The following is a 16,452-nucleotide window of genomic DNA, read 5'->3' on the forward strand; positions in this document are numbered from 1 at the left end:
GCAAAACTTTTGATTTAATCATATTTATGGTAAAATATAAGAATCTTAAATTTTTATACGGGCCTTATAGGGAAAACGAATGTCAAAAACCGAGGTTTTTTCATAGCTAAATTAATCAAGCAAAACCCTTTCTGCCTCGTGGAATTAAAATTAACCGATATACTATAATTGCTAAATTTGTGCAATTCATCTAAAGTTATATCTAATGTCAACTATTCTTACAATTTTTTGTATGTGTATTTTGAAATATATCTTTTACGTCAGACAAGGATTAATATAAAGATCCAGTTTCCTAATTCCCACTTGTCGAAATGATGTCATTTGAAATTTTATGTCTATGAAATGTAATAAAATGCAATTAAATTAATTTAAATATAACTGTTAATTTCGGATGAAAATAGTTTAAGCCTTATAATTCTGAAAACGTTTTGTATGACCAATTTCGATCATAACCATCCTATGTCCATAAGATAATCTTTGTTAGTGTGAAGAAACATTATCTAATTGAAGCCCTTTTCGTAATCATACAAAGATTCAAATTTAATACCTTCTTAATTAATGTGGCCATAGAACCAAACCTGTTTTAAACAGGAAGCCTACCGTTTGAAATGGTTTTTTAAAGTGAATACAAGGTTTGAATATAAATTGATGGTAACACGTCGACATCTTAAAGAAGACTTTATTACCGTAGACACAAACACTTGCCAAGCTTCCGAAAGCGGATAAACTGTTAAAATGTTCAATTCTGTTGATGTTTTACAGTGAGCGCTGTATCACGTATAACCTTATATCTACTTCTGCAACAGATCCCTCACAGTATTTCTTTAATTTTGAAAAAGAGGTCATAGTTCCGAGGATTCACATCAGATTAGTATGACAGGCGTTTCAGTGCCTCCCTTAACCTACAGCCGCAAACGATCAGTGACACTCTCGCATTACAACACAGCACTTTATCATGGATGATGATGGCATTCGTCACCTGAGACATCACCTTCGTCCATTACCCAGAGAAAGTCGACGACATTTGCTTGTATGGTTTTCCAGCATCTCCCATTGCCACCATCATAGGATATTTGCAACAACGCTGCCATTTTTATACTACTGTGCAATGTCATGGAGGAGGAGGATCATTCACTATCAAATTTCATTGCTTTCTACTGAGGACTGACAAATCTCAACATTTTGCATGACACTGCATTGTGTCATAATGCGTCATGTTCAAAGTTGTGAATGGGGTAACTGGAAGTACTATAACACCCTCCATTCTAATTCAACATGAAATCCATGTGACTATGTTGTTTTCGCCAACATGCAAGATCCATTCATTACAAGGTTATCTTTGCAACAGGACGACTGTTGAATGGCATCAACAGATGTGGCTTATACTTTTGACTGAGCAAAAAAACGGTAGACACTACTATTTTTAAAACCCTTGTACAATTAACCTTTCAACAGATATATATTAACTTGTACAATTAACCTTTCAACAGATATATATTAACTTGTACAATCTTTTTAAAATAGTATCTTTCCGGCTGAATTCATTATTAGCTAAATAAATAAATTAACATTCAACTCATGTCGAAGCCGTCAATTGGTTAATTACGAATCCTGTTATAAATGCATTGGACAGAAACATTTTTTTCAAATAAAGGATGCAAGGTAAGACTATTTTACTTACTAATTAACCTATTTGTCCCTCTCCCGTCTGTAACATTACTTTACACTCGGTTACTCGGTTGCTTGAATACTGTGTAACTTAACAAAATTAATCGAATTACGATGATAGAATGTGCAGGATTCTGATTCATTGATTTCACTCGTCAGCTGTGATCTGGGTACTTTAACTATAAAATTAATTCTTAAATGAAACTTATTTGGGTAAAAGCAGAAGGATTCATTTTATTCGTCATCTGCAGTCTAGTATTTGAATCATCACTTGAATATTTAATTGAAAGGAGCTATAACATGAAGGTAACTCTGACTTATCAATCTGACTCGTGAACTGCTATCTTAAATTAATAAATAGCTGAAATAGAAGTATCAAAAGATCTAGTGTAATTGTGATTGATTAAATTGATTCGTAAATTACGAAATTACTATTTGAACTAGTAAATTCAATACCAAATGAAAAGAGTTAATAACGATAGCAAGATGATGAATGGATTCATTTCCTAAATGCAATCTTATTTTTTGAATTATTTAACTTAAAATTTATTAATTAAAAGCAGCTGGGATAATAAGACGAGGATATTATTCTGACTAATTGATATAGTTCGTTAACTGCAATCTTAATATTAAAAATATAATTTAAATCAGAAACTCCTTTCATCACGAAGAAATCGGCTTTTAACCAAATTATCTACAGAAAACAAATTTGTCAGGTGACGAGGGGCGTTTCGAGATATGAACACTAAAGACGCCAACAAATAATTTACAAATTTGCTTTGAGATACTCTCTGATAATTAACTAATTTCTGGAGACATAATTTTAGTACTTTCCACTGCATATAGTTTCATTAACAAAACCTGGGAAATAGTGATTTATAGGACTATGATTCGGCTTGGAAGAAATTATTGCCAAATTCTGTCGATATCTGCAGAGATTTTTAGGGTTTTCATAGGAATAATGTCACTATCATTCATGATACTGTGTCTTTTGTCAATTTCCCGGCTTGGAAGTTAACGATGAAGGCATAAAGAAAAAATTAGAGATCCATGAAATTATGAAGGGAGAATAATTTTATAAGCAGCAACAGAAAGTGGCTGTGAGGGAAATGTCTTCATGGGAAGAGAAACGGAGGTTAAATGATCCTCTTTCTTTGACACGCTAAATTTATGCAAAATTAAAAAGGTCCACAGTTTTCATGTTAGTATATTACCAAGGTAAAGAACAAGCAAACTACAGCAAAAACATCCTCAGTAACAGTATCATATTGGAATTGAGAGATATTTTTAAAGTTTAGTAAACAAATAATATCGGAAGCATGAATGGAAGAGTGGCTCGGTTTTTCTGAAGTAGAGTCTAATGGAGGCGAGAAACAAAAAAAAATTAGCTTTCTCTTTCTCATTACTTTTAATACCTGTTTAATATTTTACTTTATCACAAATTTAATGATTTGCATTGTTTTTGTGTTATTAATTTGTATTATCGTAAATATTAAATAATGTATTATTTATCGTCCAGGAAAGATTTAATCCACTTTATATTAATTTCTATGAAAAATAGTTTCGTTTCAAAAACATTTCGGATGATGCATGATCTTCGGAAACTAATGTTTCGCTGTATTAAATTAACAACTGAATATGAATGTTGGAATAATACCATGGCTGCTGGCATGGTAGCCAAACAATGACTAATTAAACGTAGAATAAGCTTTATTACATTTAAAGAAACATATGGGCGAATTTTTTGTCTACTTCCTCTTCGAATAGCTATTTACATCTACATTCTCAAAGCACTGTCGCATTCTGCAGAATTTTCTTACCGTTGCCATTATATGGTAATTAAACATTTAAATATAAGTTTTGTAACAATAATAACATGATGTGGAATGGTGATCAAGAAAGAGTTAAACAGAGTAAACTTTATTTTCACATTTTAGAGAACAAAAATATAGAAGAAGTTTCAATCTACTTCCTCTTCTAATAAAGACTATTCTGTCGTCAAATCATTGTTGCACTCTAAGGAATTTTCTTGCTGTTCCAACGCTTCATTAATTGAACATGTCAATACAATCGTTTAATTATTGCATTACACTTCTTCACAATAAGAAATTACTGCATTACACTTCTTCAAAATAATAATAATTCTATTTGATTTTTGATTCGCTTTTTCAATTTAAATATTTGAATAAAAAATTAGCAACTAAGGGAAAAAGATAGGACCTATAATATGAAATTATTCTGATCTAATTGATCTATTAACTGTAGCATTTCTTTTATTAATAATCGAATAAAAGGAGTTATTGTTATAGCCAGAGAACGATTCTATAAAATTAAACTAAATTAAATAATTGTAGCAGAAATCATAGTGATTGATTGGTCTGATACCTTTTTGTGATGTTAATATTTGATCTTCTGAATTAACAACTGAATCATAATTGAATAGGACGATAGCACGAAGGTAAAATTTATTGATTTATTTGTTTCATTAACTAAGACTTTAATATTTCAATGAATCGCTTTGCATCGATACATCAGCTGTTGGGAAAACTTTAAGCTCGCTTTCTGATAGAAATTAATAATTTCCACGAAACAGAATTTAAGTGAATTTAGTTCGAATATTATTCTATATGTTTAAATAGATTACGGTTGGAACATGTTTGCCTCTTAGAGTATTAGTTAAATCATTGTTGTTATTGGAAATAGTTGTATGTAATTTATATCTTTGCTTGATTATTCATTATAGTAATTTGTATTTACTTTGTAGTTTGTAAAATCAGGGCAAGAGCTAGAATAAATATTGTTTTCCTTTATGAATTTTTGTGCTCATTTATATTTGTGAACATCTGAAGAGATAATTCGTCAAGCTAAATTAACAGCTGATTGAAAGCAATCAAGATTTTATCCTTTATGTACATTCAAACAGCGTACAGAATTACGAAATACTATGTTATTTGCTCAAACAAATTTCTGTACTAGAATCATTTAATCACTTCTAGTTCATGTCATTTAACTCCTTTAATATTATTTGAATAACTACTTCAGTTCTCGGTATATTAAATACAATCAAAGAATTTGAATTCTTTAACTGATCATACTGTTGCGTGTTTTCCTTTTTTCTGACGCCATTGTTACATTATTTTCTTCCTTCATATGGATTTGTAGTGAATAATGACGCCGCTTGATGATGAATTATCGAAACACATTTTATTGGCCAGTATTGTCAGGACAGCTCCAAAACACGTTTTTACAGTCGTCGATAAACTACTATAAACATGCTGACACGATCAACGACACAGCCTCCAGGTTATCAGGCTATCACGGCGGAGACAGCTTTCACATGCTTTTTAAAAGCACTAGAGTACAGTTTCCGACTCTACTTGGTCTCTCTCGGAACTCCACGTACTCTGGAGACTCTCCACGCTACAACTCGCGATGCACTCGACGACATACAGAGCACAGCTCTCGACTCTTCGGTTCAATCGTTCCTGGAGCTCAACACGTTCTCTCGACAATGCACTAACCGCGATACACCAAAAGACTCTTTCGGCGCACTCTACGAGCCACTCGGCACTCGTTGCCCGGCTGTCAACTCGATCGACTCCGCAGGGATTGACTCGCTAGACGAGATATCAACTCGATACTAACTAACTCTTCACGTACCAGAAGGGTTTATATAGCTTTTTGATGGTTTTCGAGAACACTCTGGCCTAAACTGGTAAGAATTCGTTCCAGAAAGTCTCCAACCGTCCATGGCATACCGCCAATTTTGTCGCCAAATAGGCGACTTCTCGTCAAATGTGGCAACTCTGGCTTATCTTGGCATTTTATGGCAACCCTAAAACTGCTTTGCGGAGAAGCTATCACGCCGCGCCTGGACATTTCGTAACAATACAAATACCAAAAATCTGAGCAATTACTGATATCTAATAACTCGCCATGCATGTAAATATAAAATAACTATAAATTGAGATTTCTAATTGCAGAAAACAAGCACTTATGTACCATATCAAAACGTAAACTATTTGTTCAACTGATACAAACATTGAGGGAAACGTGTCAAAGTAAAATTTAAAAATAAGCAAAAGCAACCTTGATATGGGTTAAATTTTGTGAAATTATATATCGCTTTTCAATCCCTCTTCTTGAGAAAAAAAGCATCTTTTCGTATATCTGGTCACCTTCAGATCGATCGAGTTTTATTCAAAATCGAAACCAAACCAAGGTTGTGTTTTTCGTAGTTTTAAATCGTTTAGCTTCTTTTTACTTACTGTAGAAAGTGCTTTGGCATAACAGAAAACAACACTGCTTTCGTGTCCTTTCTTTTTATAAGGCGACGTTTATTGTATATTTTATGTTTATATGGAAAAATACACCAAACATTAATATATTAAACGCGAACAACTCTGTAGTCTTTATGTTGGTAAGGTCTCTAGAATATTAAAAATCTGAAAGACAAATTGCTTAGTGCGATTCTTGTGCAAGAGTTATTTATAATATTCAAATAAATCAGTACATATTTCAATAGTTCTCCATTTGAAAGTAATAAATGGATCAACTCTCATCTCAGACTAATCTATCAAAGATGAAAACTCTTTTAAATAAGGAAAGATCAGCAGTTCTTGGAGCTGATCTTTAGAATATTGTAACTGGTAGTTTGGCGACATTTTGGAGGCGATAAAGGTTACTACCTGGGACTTTGGTAATAATGTGACCAGTACTCAGTTCCGGTTACGCATTATTTTGTGTGAGGGAAATGAAAGATCATGGGATATATCATGTGGTATTAATGGACGAATTACGGTTCTTTAATCGGAAAAGGGGGTAAATCGGGAAAAAATCTGGAAATTTTGTATTTGCCTTTATTCTGTGTTGTGTGAAACAGTGTTCGTTAATTTTTGGATCCCATGGCCCTAACTAAAGTGAATTCGAAATGGGTATTTAGTGGGATTGAAAGGGGTAGTAATAAGTGTTTCTTTAAGGTTGTGCGAGATAGAAGTAAAGATGTTTTATTAAGTTATTTATTTTACCTGGTACCTTGCTGTGAACTATAAGTATGATTTTAAAGATCCTGAAACAGAAGTAAGAAAAGTTTATCGGACACGTAATCAAGATTCTGAAGAAGATTAGGTTGTAAGGATCTTAAGTTTTACTAACGTTTATTTTATTTTAAATCTTTACTATCACTTCTTATTTTCTACTTCCGGCCAGAATTATAAGCGTTAAAGTATTTATGCAAAGTTTGTCTGGCGAACGCCAAGTATTTAAGTTGTGGCTTTTTGCCAAGCGAGAGAGAGGAAGCAGTTAGTCGAAGCAGGCCGCTTACCTTAGAAGTTTTACTCAGTTGCTGGTTGCCTTCCAGGCCAGAGGTTTAATCCTCTTGATAATTTTTAAACGTATTGTAGTGTTCACAGTTCTCTGTACTACATACGGCTTCCTGTTAATATAAGGCCAATCTTCCATGTTTATTATTTTTAAGTTAAATTAGAGTTTAGTTTTATTTTTATATTTTTACGTTTAGACCACAAGTAGTGGGTCTTTGTATTCCGAAGTACGGAAGTTATTGTAAATAGAGAAAAATAAAGGGTTTTGTATACCCTTCTTGTGTATCCTGTCTACTTCCCACAGTCATTGAACATAGCTTTAGTAAGCTCTCTGTTCCGAGTCAGGTCCTTGCATGTTCCCGAAGAAAGTAAGACGGAACATTGAACCTGATAGTGGCGCCCGACGAAGAAGAATAACCATGGCCGAGTTTCAAGAAGAACCTGTGCTGCCTGCAGAAGCGGCTCAGAATTCAGAAATGCCAGCTGCCGCCCTGGAAGGATTTGGTTACATCTTCCAGACCATGCGCGCTTCGATGAAACCAGAAGCAACATTTAATGGAAACTCACCGGTAACCAGTTTTTTGGAAAAATTGGATGACCACTTCATGCTCTACCCCGTGCACGAATTTCAAAAAGTTACCTTAGCTACCAGCGCTTTGAGGGGCCAAGCGCTTAACTGGTTCAAGTGTATAGGCAGAAAACTCTTGGGTCAAGCAGGAAGTCCCACCTATACTTACGAGAATTTCAAGACTGCCCTAGTAAAAGCCTTCCCTGTTGTAAGGGATCGTGCGAAATTAGAAACGGAACTTTTTAGTATATATCAACAAAGAATCGAAAACCTCTCAAGCTTTATTTTAAGAAAAATTCACGTCTTCAAACTCTTGTATGGAAACCGTCCGGATCCTGAAATAATTCAAGTGATTTTGCCGAGGTTACTGCCCCAAGTGCAAGACTTTATTGAATTAAGAAATCCGACTGCACTGGAAAAGTTATTTGAGCTAGCAATCCAGTTTGAAAGTAGAAGAACGGCGGACGTCGAAAGAAGACGCCAATATCAACAGCGAAACCAATTTGGTACGCCAAGACTACAGCAAACTCAAGCACACGGCTACGGAAGCAAAGCGAATCAGTGGGCAAGGAAACCCGAGCATTCAAAAACAGCCGGCGAACGTCGACAGTTCAATAGCAACCCAGGAAAAAAGTCTCAAGGCCAGTGGAAAAAGAAGGAAAGCATGGAAACAAAAAAGGATTTTAACTAAAACGGATTTCTGCTGACGGGAGGGTGCGGAAATCCGAAGGCCACGAAAACCCCTCTTCCTTCAAGTTAAATACAGTAATGGTGAAAAATTTGACTCTTCCGAAGATTGAAGTGTTGGTGAATAATATCCCAGCCACCGCACTCCTGGATACAGGCGCGCAGTGTTCCTGTGTGGCAGAAGATTTTTTAGGAAGTATTTTCGGAAATACCGCATATATAATTCGGATAATACGACAGTGTTAGCGGCGCAAGGAGAAAAATGAAAGTGTATAGGTAAATTACCGCTGTATGTCCGTATCAAGGACGAACAAGGAAAGGTGATGTTTTTCATAGTAAAGAATCTGCAAGCACATATTATTTTAGAAATAGATTTGCTTTCAGAGGCACAAGCAACGCTGGATTTTAATGAAGCGTCCCTTAAGCTGACAATAAAACCAGTTCGTGGAGAAAAGGCTGAACCGCCGATGTTAAATCTTGACCACCTGCCTAATGACGAGCAAGGAAGAATCCGACAAGTGGTAAGTGAATTTGCTTCGTTATTTAGTGATATTCCAGGATTTACTCAGGTTACTAACCATAGTATTGACACCGGAGATTCAATGCCAGTTCGCCACAAAGCATACCGGTATGATAAGAATAAGGAAAAAATTATAGAATGGCATATCACCGATATGCTACGTAAAAAGATCATAACGCCCATCTCAAGTAGTTATGCTAGCCCGGTGGTTTTATGTAAGAAAAATAATGACTATCCTTTGACACATCCAAAAAGGTGGAGATTCGCAATTGACTACCGTAAATTAAACTCCATAACTAAATATCCGGTATATCCGTTACCTATTATTGAAGAAATTCTAAGGAACATAACATCCACCAAATATATGACGACTTTAGACTTAACGACTGGTTATTTTCAAATAGGGGTTAGGCCTGAGGACGTGCCTAAGACTGCTTTTATAACCAAGTCTGGCACTTATGCATTTTTGCGTATGCCGTTTGGCCTTTCAGGGGCGCCGGCAACATTTCAGAGATGTATGGACATTGTGTTAAGACCTGTTCTTGGAAAGTCCACATTTATCTATTTAGACGATATCATTATTACTAGTGATAATCTCGACCAACATATACAGGATTTAAGACAGGTGTTTTCTTTATTAAATGAGGCTGGTCTAAAAGTTAATGTCGAAAAGTGCAAATTTGCAGCCCCTGAATTAAAATATTTAGGTTACAAAATATCTCAGAAAGGAATAGAGACAGACGAATCAAAAATAATCGCTGTACAAAAGTATCCGACTCCAAATACGGCAAAGAAGCTCTCTTCTTTTCTAGGACTTTGTTCATATTATAGGTCCTTTATAAAAGATTTTGCAGCTATCGCTGAGCCATTGTTAAAATTAAAAAGGAAAAAGGCAAGATTCTCGTGGACGGCCGAAGCCAATAGTGCTTTCGAAAAATTAAAACAAGCATTAACGCAAGCCCCTGTGTTGAAATTTCCTGAAAAGGATGAAAATTTAGAAATTTCAGCGGATGCTTCGGATTATGCGGTAGGAGCGGTACTTTCGCAAAATCAACAGCCCGTGGCATTTTTTAGCAGAACTTTAAATCAAACACAAAGAAACTATTCCGCGACCGAGAGAGAGGCACTTGCAGTTTTGTTAGCAGTGGAAAAGTTCCGAGTCTATTTTGGAAAGGCGCCAATAACAGTGTACTCTGATCATGCGGCGGTAACTAGATTGTACTCAGGGAAAAACTTATCCCCAAGGTTAATAAGATGGGCACTCAAGCTACAAGAATATAATCTGGTAATCAAACATACCCCCGGAAAGGAAAATATCGTAGCAGATGCCCTATCCAGAATTAAAATAGATGAAGAAGGTAATACCGTAAAGGTGGCAATGCTCACAGCATGTACAATAAATTCCCGAGAAACTGTAATAACCAAACTGGGTAAGGATCCTGAGTTTGGAAGCATTTATGAGTATTTAAAGGATCCTGAAAGTTTTAGCCACCAACATATTGTGCCGATAAGAAATAGGGCGACCCATTACGAACTAATAGATGGTCTATTATTCTATACAAAAACTGCGAATTCCAACAACGAATTTCGACTTGTTATCCCAGCTAGTCTTAGATTAAATATCCTGCAGGAGCTCCATGACAGCCCTTTAGCTTCTCATGCTGGTATTCGAAAAACTATCCAACGCGTACCCGAGGCAGTCTATTTTCCTGAACTGCAAAAGTTAACAAGGGCGTATGTCCAGTCCTGCCCAACATGTCAAGCAGTTAATTATATTAATTTCCGCCCGGCCGGGTTTCTAAATAGTATTAAATCCGAATTTCCAAATGAAATAATTGGCATCGATTTATTGGGCCCTTTCCCAAAAAGTCAGTTAAATAAAAATCGCTATCTCCTTGTTATGGTTGATCATTTTAGTAAGTGGACCGAAATTGTTCCCTTAAAACGAGCCTCCGCGAAATTAGTTACTGATTCTATTTCAAATAAATATATTTTAAAATACGGGGCGCCCCTAAAAGTTATATCGGATAATGGTCCTCAATTTGTAAGTAATGTATTTGAAGACGTGCCAAAAACTGGGCATACGTCATTTAAAAATGGTCCCGTATCGGCCGCAATCAAATATAGCGGAACGGGTCAATAGAAATATAGTGAAAATTATCCGTAGTTATGTTAAAAATTTTCATAAAAGCTGGGATAACTATGTCAATGAATTTGCTTTCGCCCTTAGGACCGCAAAACATGATACAACGGGCAAAACTCCTGCTGAGTTAATTTTAGGCAGAAAGATTATAACGCCGTTAGATAAATTATTTTATGTGCAACAAAGAGCCCCAGAATTTAAAATGGGTGATATAGAAAAACTAATTAAAGAAGCAAAAAAGAATACTGAAGTAGCACAGAGAAAACAAAAACTATATTATGACTTGAAACGACGGGGAGTAACTTATAAAGTAGGGGATGAAGTATTAAAAATTAAGCATTCACTTTCTTCAGCACCAGAAGATAAAACTGCCAAATTTTTTCCACGATTTGAAGGACCATATGTCATAGAAAAAATAACTCACGCTGTAGTAGTGTTAAAAGTTAGAAATGGTGAAACCTGCTCCGCAAACATTGATCAAATCAAACCCTACTATGATCGTAATAAAATGCAAATATTTACAGATCTTTTGCAGGATCCGGCACGGCAGACACCGCAGGCACAAGCTCCAGAGGTGGAACAAAGACAAGTACAAGGGCAAGCCATTAAGAGGCAGGAGCAAGTGAAAAGAAAGTTTCCCCGCGGGAAAATTGAAGGTAGCAAGAAAAAGAAGCCGTTCCACCGTCCAGAAAAGAGAGCTCACGAATACCCCCAGAGTGAAGAAGGGAGAAGGACGACATATGCAAAGAGAGCCAGGAGAAATGACGCCAAATATAACCCGGCTCTAAAACGGAAGATCTACTCATCCGACAGGACTCTCGGCAGCAAATGTCGCCGAACTGCGGAAGGGCCACCAGCGGTGGAGGAAAAGTTACAAGGAAAATTTGAACGGCCAGCAACGAGGTCCAAGCAGGAACACGAAAGAAGTTTCCCGGTTCCGCCAAGACCAGCTGCCATCAAACGGCCAAGACCACAGGCAGAGGCGAAAAAGAAGGTATTCAAGGGTGACCGAACTGGAAAAAAAGAAAGCTTCTAGAGGAAGGCACTGAAGGGCGAGCCCGCACACGAAGAAGGATAAATCAAACAACAATCTACGCTACTTTCCAGGACTGGGCTCACAAAAGAATGTCCGAATATCACAAAGATAAGTAAAATTTTATGTTACTTTGCATTAAGTTAATCTTTCATTCTTACTGCAAGTGGCAGATTTCAAGAAGTTTTACCTCTTGCGAGGTCTACCTTTATCGCCAAAAGGGCGAGAAATGAGTTGTTACCGATTTTGGTATTATGATTTTCAATTACTCGCGTGTAAAACTAAAGTTGATGTATAATAGCGATGTGTAAACACTTAAAGATTGTAAAAGTTATGGTATAAATTTTATATAAAACTTTCTGGCAAGAAAGAAGTTTTAGTCTGAAAGACGTTTTGAAATGTAGTATTTCAATGTAGAAAGAATTGGCACTTGCTTTGAAAAGAATAGAAGTTAACAATGTACTACTAATGTATGTTTTCAAATGTGTAAAATTAACGGCATGTTAATATGTTCTTATATACAATGTGAACTGTTATTTTAAATGTTAAGAAATACCGTGATATGGTAAAAGTGAGAGTAATGTTTAATTTTTTTTTTATTCGTGTGACTGTAAAGAGACTAAATCAGGGTGAATATGTGTTAAAGGTTGAATGATGTAGTTAGGCTCTCTGACGCTACACTTCAGAGTTAGCCACTTTCAGAATAGTACCTCAGGGTTTAGAGTTGAAATTAGGATGTGTTACGAGGTCTTGGTATGTTGAATTTTAACACGTTAGTGTTTTAATTGTAGGAGGAAGTTTTGAACACGTATACATTAACACATTCGTGTTTAGTGTTCTTTTACAACACATGTCAGAGAGCACGGGGAGAGATAATTAAAATAGTCATGAATGAAATAAGAATGTTAAGAGAAATATAATTATACATGTTACTTGCCATTTCATTGTGTAACATTTCATTAAACTAGTTTTCCTTCCAGATCTCTGGAAGGAACCAGATTTGAATAAAAGCTCCTGTTTAGATGCAGTACAGATGAAAAATTTGTGTGTCCTGGGAGCTCCTATTGTAAAAACAATTTTTGTTTTTAAATTTCTAGTTTCTAGTGAGAAATGTTTGTAAAAGATTGGCCTCGCGTTAGATTCTAGAGCTAAAAGTTTTCAACAAGGTCGTTTTAGACCTCAGTTTCAAACTAATTAACTCTAGGCGGGAAGTATGTAAGGATCTTAAGTTTTACTAACGTTTATTTTATTTTAAATCTTTACAGTCACTTCTTATTTTCTACTTCCGGCCAGAATTATAAGCGTTAAAGTATTTATGCAAAGTTTGTCTGGCGAACGCCAAGTATTTAAGTTGTGGCTTTTTGCCAAGCGAGAGAGAGGAAGCAGTTAGTCGAAGCAGGCCGCTTACCTTAGAAGTTTTACTCAGTTGCTGGTTGCCTTCCAGGCCAGAGGTTTAATCCTCTTGATAATTTTTAAACGTATTGTAGTGTTCACAGTTCTCTGTACTACATACGGCTTCCTGTTAATACAAGGCCAATCTTCCACGTTTATTATTTTAAAGTTAAATTAGAGTTTAGTTTTATTTTTATATTTTTACGTTTAGACCACAAGCAGTGGGTCTTTGTATTCCGAAGTACGGAAGTTATTGTAAATAGAGAAAAATAAAGGGTTTTGTATACCCTTCTTGTGTATCCTGTCTACTTCCCACAGTCATTGAACATAGCTTTAGTAAGCTCTCTGTTCCGAGTCAGGTCCTTGCATGTTCCCGAAGAAAGTAAGACGGAACATTGAACCTGATAGTGGCGCCCGACGAAGAAGAATAACCATGGCCGAGTTTCAAGAAGAACCTGTGCTGCCTGCAGAAGCGGCTCAGAATTCAGAAATGCCAGCTGCCGCCCTGGAAGGATTTGGTTACATCTTCCAGACCATGCGCGCTTCGATGAAACCAGAAGCAACATTTAATGGAAACTCACCGGTAACCAGTTTTTTGGAAAAATTGGATGACCACTTCATGCTCTACCCCGTGCACGAATTTCAAAAAGTTACCTTAGCTACCAGCGCTTTGAGGGGCCAAGCGCTTAACTGGTTCAAGTGTATAGGCAGAAATCTCTTGGGTCAAGCAGGAAGTCCCACCTATACTTACGAGAATTTCAAGACTGCCCTAGTAAAAGCCTTCCCTGTTGTAAGGGATCGTGCGAAATTAGAAACGGAACTTTTTAGTATATATCAACAAAGAATCGAAAACCTCTCAAGCTTTATTTTAAGAAAAATTCACGTCTTCAAACTCTTGTATGGAAACCGTCCGGATCCTGAAATATTTCAAGTGATTTTGCCGAGGTTACTGCCCCAAGTGCAAGACTTTATTGAATTAAGAAATCTGACTGCACTGGAAAAGTTATTTGAGCTAGCAATCCAGTTTGAAAGTAGAAGAACGGCGGACGTCGAAAGAAGACGCCAATATCAACAGCGAAACCAATTTGGTACGCCAAGACTACAGCAAACTCAAGCACACGGCTACGGAAGCAAAGCGAATCAGTGGGCAAGGAAACCCGAGCATTCAAAAACAGCCGGCGAACGTCGACAGTTCAATAGCAACCCAGGAAAAAAGTCTCAAGGCCAGTGGAAAAAGAAGGAAAGCATGGAAGCAAAAAAGGATTTTAACTAAAACGGATTTCTGCTGACGGGAGGGTGCGGAAATCCGAAGGCCACGAAAACCCCTCTTCCTTCAAGTTAAATACAGTAATGGTGAAAAATTTGACTCTTCCGAAGATTGAAGTGTTGGTGAATAATATCCCAGCCACCGCACTCCTGGATACAGGCGCGCAGTGTTCCTGTGTGGCAGAAGATTTTTAGGAAGTATTTTCGGAAATACCGCATATATAATTCGGATAATACGACAGTGTTAGCGGCGCAAGGAGAAAAATGAAAGTGTATAGGTAAATTACCGCTGTATGTCCGTATCAAGGACGAACAAGGAAAGGTGATGTTTTTCATAGTAAAGAATCTGCAAGCACATATTATTTTAGAAATAGATTTGCTTTCAGAGGCACAAGCAACGCTGGATTTTAATGAAGCGTCCCTTAAGCTGACAATAAAACCAGTTCGTGGAGAAAAGGCTGAACCGCCGATGTTAAATCTTGACCACCTGCCTAATGACGAGCAAGGAAGAATCCGACAAGTGGTAAGTGAATTTGCTTCGTTATTTAGTGATATTCCAGGATTTACTCAGGTTACTAACCATAGTATTGACACCGGAGATTCAATGCCAGTTCGCCACAAAGCATACCGGTATGATAAGAATAAGGAAAAAATTATAGAATGGCATATCACCGATATGCTACGTAAAAAGATCATAACGCCCATCTCAAGTAGTTATGCTAGCCCGGTGGTTTTATGTAAGAAAAATAATGACTATCCTTTGACACATCCAAAAAGGTGGAGATTCGCAATTGACTACCGTAAATTAAACTCCATAACTAAATATCCGGTATATCCGTTACCTATTATTGAAGAAATTCTAAGGAACATAACATCCACCAAATATATGACGACTTTAGACTTAACGACTGGTTATTTTCAAATAGGGGTTAGGCCTGAGGACGTGCCTAAGACTGCTTTTATAACCAAGTCTGGCACTTATGCATTTTTGCGTATGCCGTTTGGCCTTTCAGGGGCGCCGGCAACATTTCAGAGATGTATGGACATTGTGTTAAGACCTGTTCTTGGAAAGTCCACATTTATCTATTTAGACGATATCATTATTACTAGTGATAATCTCGACCAACATATACAGGATTTAAGACAGGTGTTTTCTTTATTAAATGAGGCTGGTCTAAAAGTTAATGTCGAAAAGTGCAAATTTCCAGCCCCTGAATTAAAATATTTAGGTTACAAAATATCTCAGAAAGGAATAGAGACAGACGAATCAAAAATAATCGCTGTACAAAAGTATCCGACTCCAAATACGGCAAAGAAGCTCTCTTCTTTTCTAGGACTTTGTTCATATTATAGGTCCTTTATAAAAGATTTTGCAGCTATCGCTGAGGCATTGTTAAAATTAAAAAGGAAAAAGGCAAGATTCTCGTGGACGGCCGAAGCCAATAGTGCTTTCGAAAAATTAAAACAAGCATTAACGCAAGCCCCTGTGTTGAAATTTCCTGAAAAGGATGAAAATTTAGAAATTTCAGCGGATGCTTCGGATTATGCGGTAGGAGCGGTACTTTCGCAAAATCAACAGCCCGTGGCATTTTTTAGCAGAACTTTAAATCAAACACAAAGAAACTATTCCGCGACCGAGAGAGAGGCACTTGCAGTTTTGTTAGCAGTGGAAAAGTTCCGAGTCTATTTTGGAAAGGCGCCAATAACAGTGTACTCTGATCATGCGGCGGTAACTAGATTGTACTCAGGGAAAAACTTATCCCCAAGGTTAATAAGATGGGCACTCAAGCTACAAGAATATAATCTGGTAATCAAACATACCCCCGGAAAGGAAAATATCGTAGCAGATGCCCT

Source organism: Stegodyphus dumicola, chromosome 7 (assembly GCF_044657685.1).
Source record: "Stegodyphus dumicola isolate Sdum_Otavi_A_Nest chromosome 7, ASM4465768v1".
In the NCBI taxonomy this organism is placed as follows: domain Eukaryota; kingdom Metazoa; phylum Arthropoda; class Arachnida; order Araneae; family Eresidae; genus Stegodyphus; species Stegodyphus dumicola.